Source organism: Phyllostomus hastatus, unplaced genomic scaffold (assembly GCF_019186645.2).
Source record: "Phyllostomus hastatus isolate PE091 unplaced genomic scaffold, TTU_PhHast_1.1 phas_contig_148, whole genome shotgun sequence".
Taxonomy (NCBI): domain Eukaryota; kingdom Metazoa; phylum Chordata; class Mammalia; order Chiroptera; family Phyllostomidae; genus Phyllostomus; species Phyllostomus hastatus.
In genome coordinates this window covers 15,973,246-15,985,903 of record NW_025333607.1, presented here as the reverse complement: position 1 = coordinate 15,985,903, position 12,658 = coordinate 15,973,246, and positions in this window count along the sequence as shown.

Sequence of the window (12,658 nt, the reverse complement as noted above, 5' to 3'; positions counted from 1 at the left end):
ATTTGCATTGGAGCAAAGAACAGCTTGGTAGAAAGATTTTAGGGTCCCTTGACAAAGTGCTGGTAGCTATGTGACAGAGATATGGAAATTGGTATGCACGTACCACACAACCATGAATTAAACATATTTTGTGTTATTTCTCACAATACAAGTTTTCATCAATCCTATTTTCTCTTAACAGAAGTATGCATGCTTATTGTAAATTTTCAAGCAATACAGAAATGTATACATAAAGGAATTGCTGGCTTCTTTTCCCTAATAGTCCCCTTCTGGAGGAAACCAATGTCGATAATCTGGACAATCTCCCTTTATACAAATGCATGAAAACATGTACATACATGCAACCTATGAACTAAGGTGGGGCAATGCTGGAGGGTTGGGGGTGCAGGGTGGGGGGGGTTAAAGGGGGAGAATTGGAAAAACTGTAATGGCATAACCAATAAAATATACTTAAAAATAAAAAAATTAAAAAAATGTACATACAGAATTTATTAGGTTTTGCCACCATTTTTTCAACAGAAACTGAATCATATTATGTGTATGTTACCCTGAAATTGGCTTTTGTTATTGTATCAAAGATATTATATAATATACTCCTTTATTATTTAGATCCATATCTGTTTATATATTTATATATATTGGAAGTATTCTCTGTAATGGCAGCATAAAGATGAATCTACTCATTGTATTAATCTGTTAGGGCTGTCTTAACAAAATACCACACACTGGTGGCTTAAACAACACCGCCTTTGGAGGACGGAAGTCCAAGATCAAGGTGTCGGTCAAACCGGTTTCTGGTGAGGCCGTTTGTCATGTCCTCACATGGCCTTTGCCCTGCGCATTCCCATTGCTGGGGTCTCGCCTTCTTATAACAACTCTAATCCTGTTGGACCGGGCCTCTGTCCTTATGGCCTCATTTCATCTTAACGACTCCCCTAAGGTCCCTGTTTCTACAGCCAGTCACAGTGGGAGTGAGGGCTTCACCCCGTAAGTTTTGGGGGACACACTTCAGCCCATAATACTCACCAAGTCGTCTACTGGTTGACACATTGAGGTTTTTTTTGTAACTAATCAACTTAACTGCACTTTTCAAGATATTCTTAATGGTTCACATCCATCATACAAATATAGTATAAAACCAAAACATGCAATGGATAGAGGAGAAATTCAATTACCCAAACTTCTCCAGGCGAAAACAATCACTGTCAGCATCTGGTAAACATCCTAGGTGTGTGTATGCAAATGAAAGACAGGTAGGAAGATAGGTAGGTATGCAAGTCTACAAAAATAGCACATGCATGCTATTTGTATTGCCAATGTTAAGTCACTATTACTCAAAGTCAATAAGAAAAAAACATGAAAATAGGGAAACTATAGAACTTTTTGATGCTCTTTCTTCACAACAGGAGTTAGGAATTTCTAAAAGATCATTCAGTTTGAAAAGCATCAAATGACAACAGCCATTATGTTTAATTACACATTTTAACCTATGTCACATTTATCAATCCCTAATGAATGAAAAAGAAGAAGTTCTTTGTTCTTGGACTTCCGATGCCCCTCTCATTCCCTTTAGTTACATCATTATTTTTCCATTGTCAAATGTATAGAATTCACAGCCAGTCCTGAAACTGTATTTCCCACCCTCATTCACGTTGAATATGAAACACATGCATTCATTACTCATGAACATTATTTTTGTTAGGGCTTCTCCAGCCCTGGATTCTTTACCTTGAAAAATCTCTGAAGGCAGGAATTTATCTTCAAGCATGTTTATCGAGTCATGCTCAGCATTCACGGAGTTCCTGCACGTCTGAGGATCTTCGTCTTTTACAAAGAACATTTGACTCGATATAAAGTTTCTGGGTCACGTTTTCTTTCCTTTATAAATTCGCAAATACTGTTCCAGTGTCTCTTAACATCTGGTGAAGACTTTCTTCTTCCTTTCATGTATCCAGTTTTCTCTACCTTGTTAGCCACATGCTTCTACATTTACTCTTAAATTTGGTAACTACACCAGCATATAGATCAGTGTGGAAAAATGCTCATTTTTTCCCGGTCATACTCCCCTATAGGTAACCATCAAAATTTTTAATAATTTTTCTAAAGTATAAATATATATATGTATTTATATTATATGTATAGTTGTGTGTGTATAGTTGTGTATAAGAATTTTAAAAATTCTTCATAATTTTTCTAAAGTATACATATATGTGTATTTATAGTTGCGTGTATTTATGTCCTTTATGTCTTGTTATGTCTCTTCGTATAGAGTAGCATATATATTTTCCAATCTTGATTTTTTAAAAGATTTTATTTATTTATTTTTGTAGAGGGAAGGGAGGGAGAAAGAGAGAGAGAAATATCAATGTGCGGGTGCTGGGGGTCATGGTCTGCAACCCAGGCATGTGCACTGACTAGGAATCGAACCTGTGACACTATGGTTCACAGCCCATCCTCAATCCACTGAGCTACGCCAGTCAGGGCTCCAATCTTGATTTTTTAAAAAAATTAACAATATATCCTGGATCCCTCCATAATAGTATAAAAAGAGTCTTCACTTCTTTTTCAGAAATAAAAGAACAGTATAATGAGGTATTATGAACACATAGTAATTCACACATATTACACCATCTGCATTGTCTACAAATTTATAAACATGGGATCATATAGGCCTACTCTTTTTTTTCCAGGACTGTGTCACTCAGAATAACCACCTGGGCAACCGTCATGTTGCTGGGCGCATCAATGATTAGGTCATTTGATTGTTGAGTGTATTCCACTGTACGCACGGGCCCCCCTTCATTTACAAATCCACCTTTTGACGGAGAGAGTTGGGTTGTTTCCATTTCTGGCCTTTATGAATACACATTTGTGCACAAGTACTTGTACAAACATATGTTTTCATTTCTCTTGAGTAAATTGTGGGAGTGGAAATGGAAGGATCACGTGGTAGGTTTTAAGAAAAAGTTGAACTCTCTCCTGAAGTGGTTGTGCCACTGTGCATTGCCACCAGCAACATGTGAGAAACCCAGTTTCTTCACATGCTCACCAGCTAGTTTGGTGGGGATTTCATGGAGTCTGCAGATCATCTGGGGAGAACAGACATCTTAACAATGAGTCTTCTGACCCATGACAGAGGTTCATCTCTCTGAACTTGCCAGGGTTCTTCAAGGAGACACAACCAATTCATTTGGAGCACTACTTTAAATGACAGTTTTTAACTGAACAAACATTTATAAAGCCAGCTTGGTCTCAGATATGGTTTTAGATGATTTGATGACATTTTCTAACTTAATCTTCCTCACAACTGGGTAAGATGTCAATGTGGTACCATTACCCTTATTTCACAGATAAGAAAATGGGAGCTTAGACAGTTTAAGTAACTTTCCCACAGTTACTCAGATTATGGCAGAACCAAGATTCAAACCAAACCCCCAAGTTTCTCTACCACACTTTGAGGTCTCTTTTCCCTGAGAAAACACAAACATATACACACGCACGTGGCCCTGGCAGCTGGACAAAGAACTTCTTTTTGCTTTAGACCCTTGGATTCCTACCAGATCACATGTAGTCTTCAAGCTCCAGCACTCATGACGGTTTAGTGTGCTTCGGTTTTATGGGCACGTCTCTCCCAGTAGACCACGAGCACCTTGAAAGTCGGTCCTATGTCTGTTCATCTTGGGAAACTCCACGGCCAATATCGCCTGCCTTTTGTGTCAAGAGTACTAGAACTCTAGATGTATGGCAATGCACTCCTAAAGATGACCGACCCTGCATGGCATGTTTCTTACACATGCATAAAAATCCAGGCAGTGGTGGGTGCATGACTGTGAATATCATCACTAATATATTGAATATGCACATGGATGTGCTTATCAATGCTGGTATATCTCCTGTTCCCAATAAATGAATGTTTTCTTTATAAAATGGGGAAATATGTTCCCTTGGGAAAAATATAAGCACAGAAGTCATTAAAGAATATAGCAAACCTTAAAAGAATCGAATCACTCACAGTAAGCAGAAAATTAAAACACAAAGTCATTATGTTTGTTTTTATATTTGGACCAATAAAGTCCAAGGGGCAAACGATCATTTGATATATTTACCACATAAATAATGAGTTCTTCAACTCCACCTGTTCCCCCTGCTGCATTCCCCTCCGGGGCAAAATGCCACTTTCTGGGTTGCTCACATTTTTTCCCTCGAGTCATGCATAAGCTGGGACTTTCTAGAAAGGACAAGGTGTCTTCTCTCTGAATTATGGAGGACTTAAGGGCAGAGCAGCTAGTCTGACTCAGAATGAAGAGTCATAACTCAAGCCTAAATGCTCATACCAATGTAAATAAATGATTAAATAGGGAGAACGGACAAATGATGCGAAAGGCTCCCGAATAGTTCATGCAGAGAGGCTCTGTCGTCAGGGAGGCGGAGCACAGTCGCCCACCCCTTTGGAGCGGGCTGGACACAGAGACTTCCGCCCAAAGAGGCGCTTCACTTGGAGAAGCTGACATACGCGACCTCAGCCAGGTGAGCGAGGGGCTATCAACAGTCATAAGTCATATTCCCAGCAGGTGCCCTTGATAGGATGTGATGCAAGTGCTACTCTTCTTCCAGGCTCCTCACTGAAGACAAATCATGAGAAAGACTTCAGACAAGTCCCGACGGGACACCTTCTACAAAATACCTGAGCAGTGGCTCTCTGGGGTTGGCACTTCCTGGGTACCCACGTTCAGAGTTTCTCACACCCGACACGTGCTGAGAGTCAGCCACTTCATTCCACCCCGCACCCCACAAACCAGGAAAAGAGGGAGGCCTCTCAGTCACATGGAACTGGGCAAGGGATATAGTTCGTTCATACTCTTTTTTTTTCAGAATTCAAACCAATCCTCCTGTATTCAGACCCACTGGCCCCCTTCCCCTGAAAGGTACCAGCCACTTGTCATTCTTGAGCCTTTCCGAGAGGGTGTTGCAAAATGTGGCTCTACTTTTCCGCATGGTCAAGCATGCACTTGACTTTTTTCCCAATGTTAAGTCAAGTACGACCTGTTCCTCAGCTCTTGAGCTTTCAAAATGCTGTCATTGTGTCTCATATGTCCTTCCCCTCTTAACTGGTATTCTTCGTCCTTGCAGGTTTTGGGGTTCCTTTGTTACCTCTTGACTGTTATTTTGGTGATATTTCAGGGGAGAGCAGGAGTCCTGTTGCATCTTTCTTTTTTTTTTAATTTTTTTTTAAAGATTTTATTTATTTATTTTTGGGGAGGGAAGGGAGGGAGGGGGAGAGAGAGAGAGAGAGAGAGAGAGAGAGACACATCAATGTGCGGTTGCTGGGGGTTATGGCCTGCAACCCAGGAATGTACCCTGGCTGGGAATCGAACCTGGGACACTTTGGTTCCCAGCCCGCGCTCAATCCACTGAGCTACGCCAGCCAGGGCTTGCATCTTTTCAATGTGCTCTGCTTGACAAGAAGGGCCAGTTTTCCTTTCATCTCCTTCTGCCTGTTCTGGGTGGGAGCTCACACTTTCCTGGGCTCCCACGGTTCCAGTCATGATGCAGACTCCACAGTCTAGTCTCCCAGCCTTGGGCCATTCAGGACTCGGGATCTGGTGCACGGCTTCCTGCAGCACGGCTATTTCAAGTGCATCTTGACCAAACAAGAACACATTATCTTGCTTTCCCCTTCCCAAAGATGAACAGATATTTGATTCTTTCCGCTCCCTCCTTCCTCCCCATCTTAATCCTCTACCTAACCCTGTTCATTCTGCCTTCGTGATTTCTAGCAAAATGGACGCCTTTCTTTCCACCCCTATAGCTCTGCCTCAAATCTGGGCGATCACAATGGTCTCCTCACCTTCCAGACTATTCTAAAAATGTTCACCATGTTTTAATGACTTTAACTTTACCATTGTGGGTGGAATAAAATGCAAGCTCTTCTGGCAGTTTGGGATCCTTTATGATTTCACATAGTACACTTTTCTGATTTTAGACTTTAAGATCCCTCTCTTAATTAGCCCACAAGCTGTCTCCCAACATTGAGTTTGCCTGTGTCTACTCCTTGGCGGGTGACACTTACCCTGTTTCCCTAGGTGATTTCTGTTTTTCCTTCAGAGTGTGTCTCATGTGTCTAGGTAAGTTTGCTCTTCGCAAAAAGTACGTTTGTTTGCTTTTGTCTTTGTTTTTGACACAGGCCCACTTACGGATGGGCATCACCCTTCCTTGAGATCCCCTGTTCTAGTTCAGCTTCTAAAAACTCTCCTTCTTTGTCGGCTGTGAGGACGGAAGAGATACTGGTTTTTGGAAGTAATGACAACATCCTTCTGGAAATAAATTCTTCTTCAGAGAACCAAGTTTTATTGAACAATAAGGAGACACCTTGAATTTAAGCTTCAGATTTGGCAGGATCAGTGGCCAAAGAGGGGTGGTTGGATAGAACGGCAGAGGACTAGCAACTGTTGCGACGAGAGCCCCCAGCTGGTCGTAGCCTTCTACAGGATGTAAGATGCAGCATCTACATCTTATGGCTAAAGAATGACTACGAGCGATCTTTTGATGTCAAATTAAAAACTGCTCATACCTGAACAGGATGCAAGTGTCTGAGGGTAATGAAAACACGCCTGGAAAATGCTACACCATGAACTTGGTGTCATGGTGACTCCATGATTCTTTATGGCTATAAACCCTTTAACGTTCTTCAATAAAAGTTCAGAAAAGGCCGAATAGCATGCAATTTTCTTTGGCAAAAAAAATACCCCAACAACTTGGTTTAAACACAGCGAAAAGGTTTGTGTGGGTTCACAAGGGGTGACAAAGACACTGTGTTTTGCTATCATTGGCCGGCTATCAGCTTTTGTGTCCAAAACAAATGAATCTGGATGGAAGTAGTTAAAAGGCCGAAGTGAACTAGTCCAGTTCTTTTCAAGATATTACGGCTCCGCTATCCTCCCCCGTTTGAAATCTGTGTTGGGAGATAGAGACCACTTCAACTCAATGAGTCACTTCTCCTTCCTAGCCAGGACAATTAAACTCCTTGTATAAAACATGACCTGAAGCCTGCCCTTCGCCACATCATCCCACCTCGAACGCTCCCAGGGGTCCGCTTTGACATTTAACAGCTCGCAAATTCCATGTCTTAGCTGATGAGGCCAACTTCATGCTTTTGCAAATGACTATTAGGTTATTGCAAAGTTTCTTCTTCAATGTTTTGGGTAATATATAAAACGTGTTGTCAGTTCCACTGCCTGCCCGAACACCATTACACACGCCCCTTTATCATGATGGTGAGAGCGTTGGTAAGTCAGCCACAGAGGGAGTGAGAAAAAAAACAAGCCCGTCTCCTATCCTTCCCACCGACTCCCATGGAAAGAAAAAAAGAAAAGAAGGAAGGAAAAGAAGACATATCCCAATACAGATAGCTATATGGTCCATTGAGCCAGTATTCGCACATTACCCTACCCGTGGCTGAAACAGTTAATGCACTTTGCAGATTTGCTGCTTTCTTTATTGTTAGCAGCTGAGGAGCTTTTTCCCTCCTCCTTCTTTCAATGGTTATTGATCTCTTGCCATAGTTTGCATACAGTCCCCTAACACATTAGCTCACTTCCAATGTAGCCTCGCAGATTAGCTCATCTGCGTTATGTTCTTTGGGGTGTTGAATGTTGAACATATCTTCATTTTTCATTCATTAAAGGCATTCTCAACCACCGCTGGTGCTTCATGAGTTTGATCTTCTCTGACAGCATGTGTTGGACCTTCCTACTAGAAGGGACTGCCCGAGTTTCCTGTGTTCCTGTGTTGGGACCTGCCGCAGGTGGATTTGTTCGTGGAAAGGGGGAGGAGTATCCCGTCACTTTCCTGTGTTTCTCCATTGTATCTGCAGCCACTCCTCTTCCTGGAATGTATATTTGACATTATTGCAATGAAGGTTCTATTTCTGTCCACTGTAACATAAGAGAGGCTCCTGCCACTTCCTTTCAAAGCCAACAGGGAGAGGCAGTTCATTTTTCTTTACATGTTACGGACACACACTCTGTACTTGCTCCTCAGGACTCATAAGCCAGTTTCAAAGACAACCACATTCCATCAAGTAAATTAACCACAAGTATATGGGAACATTGCTTCTTTCTACCCCCAGCTCTTCCTCATGTACCCAGTGTTCATGCAACCTCATTGCAAACATAGCTATCACTCCTTTTCCCCACTTACCCCAATTTCGGATCTCAGAGTAAATAAAAGGTCCAGGGCTATTTGTTTCTGAGCTGTTTCTCTCGGGTACCTGCAGCACCACCTCTAGGGCTCTAGGCCCATTTCTGTCTCCACCTGTGTCTCATCTGTGTCTCCATCCACAGAACCATGTATCTGTCGACCTCGGCATGGACGCACGGGTCTTTGGTTTGCTACCTGCCTGTAAAGGACGGGGCAAAGAAGACGGGCAGGGCTCAGCTCCTTTCCTCGGGAAAAGCCCAGAGTACGAGGCAGAGCTGTTTAAAAAAGACACATTTCCACTAAATGGAGTAAGAGTGGGAGTAAATGAAACGGCATGAGGGCTGGGAGGAAAGACTGTGGAGCTCCCTCATGAATTCGGGAAGGTCTCACCGAGTGGGTGAGACTTCCTGATGGGGAGTAGGAGTCTGCGAACAGAAGTGCGGGGGGTGGTATTAGCGGCGGGGAGAACAGGATGTGCAAAGGCACGAAGTGAGATGTTTGGTGCGTTTGGGGAACAGCAAGAGCGCCGTGGCTGGCGGCGGGAGTTCGGGCTGCGTGGGCTGCAAGGGCAGAAGCCCAGACCCCGGGGAAGGAAAAGCCCTATGAGCTCATTGTTCCTTTCCTCCATCTCTTCCTTATCGATCTCAAAGCCAAAGGTCCATGTTCTCATCCAAGGCTGGCCCAGGAAACTGGACATCATCTCTTTGAACTAAAAGAAAGGAGGTCAAGAAGAGAGACAGGCTAGAAGCCAGGTCACAACCTTGCTTCTCCACAGCCAAACATACTCTGGTTTTACATGGGGACGTCTGTGTGCTTTTTAAAGTTGAGTCACTCAGAATTTAGGTAATGTGCTATTTTTAATCTGTTTGCTAAAGTCAGCCCTTCCTCATCCTTTAATCCATTTCCCTAGATCTAAAAAAGGATAAAATGTCTTTTGATGTGCCTTCACACAACTGCAATTGACTTATTATTTGAGCTGGCCTTGAGATCAGTGATGAAAAACCAGTTATTTATTGTCTTTCCTCTTTCCCCATGCACACAGGGAAAACACTTTCGCTCCCACAGAGCCGCCAAGAAAGCCCCATTGTACCCCAACTAGGGGACAGTTTGATTTCTTATTCCATTTCGCTCAAGCATGACGGCACGCCTTTGAGTTACAGAAGGTGTTCTGTTGTGGCGACCACAGTGGAAATTAGACCATTGTATTTCCAGATAATATTCACCCCATTTCTTATTTGGGAAAACTGTAAAGCTATGCTTCAAGAGATATAGCAAGAGTTTATAGCTCATAAGATTCTTTTACCAAGATTACTAGAAACTTTAAAGAGCCAAATGCACTTTTTCTCTATTATAAATATTGAGTTAACCATGAAACGGGGATTATGCTTTGTGAGATATCCAAAAGTGAAGACCAAGTTAGCATTGGAAATTAAGGGAAATGCCATGGCTAGAGTTCAAAGGCACGGCGCATGCCAGGAATAATCTGTGTCAAAACAAAAGACGTCTAATAGAATGGAACACCTGACACCTATATAATTTTATTAACCCTATGTCACCCCCATTAATTTAACTTAAAAAGAAACAAAAAAGAAGATATCCAAAGGGAAAGACAGCTACTCATATCATTTTCTAAACATTTACAATGGAGAGGTCCGTTGAAATGTCAAAATGGATCAAAATATACTAAGTGAAGTTTCATGCCTACAGCATGAAGCAAAATTCCTATTATAAAGTGTATCTACCCAAATATGATGATAATTAAGATATCACAGAAAACTAGACATGTAAAGTAGAATATAGTTCCATAAATATAACTTTTCAAGAGTTCTCATTCACAATCTTATATAAGATTTGCTATTAAATTTATTTCCATAACAAGATAATGATACAAATCTCAAAAGTAGTTTTGCATGATCTATAACTCCTATGTAAAAATATTGTTATGTATGCACATCATTATTACTGTTAATATGCGAGACTCTTTACTCTAGGACTACATTTAATTATCACTGTGTTCTTTTTCCCTTAGAGATTTTATGTGATTATAGAACACACAAAAAGCAAAGCAACATAAAAGTAAATTCATTCATTGTTAGTCCCTCATAAAAGTGTGAGGTTTTGTGTGTGTCTGTGTAATCATTTATAATTTATGTAACAATCATTTCCTGAGTTACTACTTTGTGCCAAGGACTTTGCCAAGTGCAAAGATCTGTACATTCAATCTAAGCCTTAAAACAACTCCAGGTCATAGGCCACATTAGTCCCATTTTAGAAAAGAGAAGAGAAAACGAGCCAGAGAAATTTCAAATAATCAGCTGAAGCTCAAAGCAGCAGAACTCGGACCTGAACGTGTTTGTTCTGACACATTTCCACCCAAGCTCTTAATCACTGCTGTGCATTTACCTTGTTGCTCTTGCAGAGGTGGGCGTTTGATCCTCAGCTGACGCACGTGGTGGTCTGGATTAATTTTCACCCTAAAATAAAAGTGGGCAATTGTGAAGTGAGTTATCAACAGTAGCAACTACTATCTTTATACCTTGTTCTAAGAAATTTCCAGTCCAACATTTTGCTATGTTTATGCACCTGATCACTCACATTTGCTGCCATTTAAATCAGTTTCCTTTTCCTTGCATCTTTCAGGGAAAAAAACTAATAGTAACTGCCATCGGCTGCCTACTCTATATGGCTTCATTTTAACTCTGGTATTGGTTGTAAAATTCTGAGTTACAGCATCACTTTTGAACAAGAGACGACCATGAGATATATAGTTTACAGCTTTTCAACTTAGACTCGAGGACAAGGTGTTTCAGTTGATTAGCCATTTATGTCATATGTCAAAAACTAAAAATAGTGATTTTGTTGAAACCCTTTTTTAGGTAGATTACATATTTCCTCACATTCAAGAAGGAAATATTTTGAACATAAATACCTTCGCTTCAGAGGCATTGTAACATTATGTGATAATAGCATGATGTCATCGGAAGTAGGGCTCTGTCGAATGCTGTGACAGCTCTCAATTTTTGTACTTTTTTCAGCGTCTCCCTTTCACCGTGTCCTTCTGTGGCTATCACGCCATGAGGCTCCTGCCTTGCAGCCCCACTACAGAGCACCTGCTACAGGGATGAATAGCGCCAACACCACTCCCAAAAGCCCTAGTACCTCTCACACCTATCTAGGTATCAACAGATCATCAGGAAAGAAACTGATACTTCATCAGTACTGCCGGTGTGGTACATGCTGGGCTCAATGGATGATGTGTCATTCCACACTGTCCTGCCAGCCCACGCGTGATGTAGGGGTCATTAGCTCCGACAACCAGGTGAGTGGAGGCCAAGTCGTCTGAGTACGCCCCTTTATGACCGTGTTTGATCGGAGGCCACAGCAAATGTATACACAGTTCCTCTCTGCGTCCAGTGCATGAGAGCCACGACGTTGCCCAAGACCTTGGCTTAGCACTCTTCATGCTTCCGCTATGACTCCGATGGTTGATGTTGGACGTGCAAATTTATCTCCCATAATGTGGTATATACATCTATAAAAAATGCTCTAGTTTTACAAATTGGATCCCTTTTTGAGGAAACAGGGGTGGGCAGTCAAAACCTGTGCACCTTTTGCAAAGCAGATAACTTACAAATGATACTAATAAAAATATGCTTTAAGATGTCTCACATTTATAGTAAATAAATACCAAATGAAAGACTGGGCTCCAGAAAGAAGGTGAAAGGGCACTGGATGGAGGGAATATTCAGGGAAAGGGTAGGGAAGAAGAGAGCCTAGTTACAGAGCACAGGGCGAAACGCACACACAACAGGCAGAGCCACACGGTAAGCACGGCTCAGGCAGAACTGGCCACACTGAGCCAGGAGAAAACCGAGGAAGGGACAGGGCCTTGGGGGTCCCGGGGGTCAGCGGGTTTGGTGTACTTCATGTTCTGCTTCTGTGACTCGGTGGCAGGAAATAGTCACACACTGGGAAAAATCTCACATGCACAGCAAGGACATACCCCACTGTCCTGATACCATTCATTCCCTCATTTCCAACAGCCTATCACTTACCGATGTGTCAGACATTTATCGTACTGGAGAAGATACTATTGCCTTGATAGGTAAATCACATTGCATTGTCTTTTGCTTATCCAATATTTGGTAGTATGACTATTTGACCACCCAAAATACAAAAAGGCACCGCATTGGAAGAGTAAACCCTTAAGTGCTTTGATATGACAGTGTGTATGTCTGTATGTCTGTAGGCTTCAGTGGAGATCAGATGCGCTGGATGAGCGGAACTCATTTATCCCCTGTGGTGGGGGATGGGGAGAGAGCGGGCCTGGGGTCTTTTCCGCTGTGTGATTTCAGACAAGTAGTTTCCTAGTTCTTAGCCTTCCTGTCCTCAGCTGCACTAGGGGTAATAATAATTCCCTGGGATCCCTCCTAAGTATTCTGAGCTAATTTGCGAAAAT